Raw genomic sequence first — 1184 nt, forward strand, 5'->3', positions numbered from 1 at the left:
ATGGTGATTGGAAAAATTAAAAAGATTGGCATTATATGTAGACGGATATGCTTACCCTCCAAAGTTTTTTGTGTTATACATAGTTATATATATAATGGTTTGTGCATATAGATACCAGTACAACTAAAGATGTATATATAAAAAAATACGATTGTTGTACAAGTAAAACAACAATCATGTGTATACTTGCGTATATACAGGTATACAATATATATATATATTGAGGATTATACACAAAAAATTAATCAGACAACGAAACATACGACAATGCACATATGCATCCTATGGACGAACAGTAACACAGAGACACCCTTATAAACTAAACACCTGCACCTATGTACACATATCTACGTAAATAATGTTTATACATAGGCCTGAATTCATAGTGGCGATGTAGGTAATAACATATTATTATATTATGAAAAGCAAATATACATTAAAGAAATATATATATAAGAATTATAATATTTAAAAACTGTTTAAGTATATTATAAACATTTGAATAAAACATAAAAATTAAAAAAATAGTTATAAAAGTAGTTATAAATCTTGGTTGCTAAAAAAAATTAAATTGAAAATTATATAATAATGAATATATGTATGTATAGAGGAAATCATGATCAAATACTTATGTATGATTTTTTATGTATAATTCTATGTACATGTGTGAAATTATAATACGATTATTATATACTGGAATATATATATATATATATATATATACTGGAATATATATGCGCTTATATGGAAAGTATTCGGCTACACAACATGTAATGTTTTATATATGAGCATGTATATAAATAAATATGCACATTTAACAATTGGAAGTACAATACATTAAGGTTAGTGCATGTATATAATATTTTTGAAGAGAATGCATGGATGGGTACATTTACAAGTTTTTATTACAAAATAAATCTAATATCATATATACACATATATACACATGCACACACATCAACGTAGAAAAGTATATAGACATGCATATGGACATATACATAGATATACATGCGTTGGAATATATTAATACTCTTATCTACACACATATTAGTATATAGAGAGTAAAATATATGTATATGTACATATACATGGATATACAGATACCCATACACATATACACATACATGTATATATATATATATATATATATATATATATATATATATATATATATATATATATAT

The sequence above is a fragment of the Octopus bimaculoides genome, chromosome 2 (assembly GCF_001194135.2).
Source record: "Octopus bimaculoides isolate UCB-OBI-ISO-001 chromosome 2, ASM119413v2, whole genome shotgun sequence".
In the NCBI taxonomy this organism is placed as follows: Eukaryota; Metazoa; Mollusca; class Cephalopoda; order Octopoda; family Octopodidae; genus Octopus; species Octopus bimaculoides.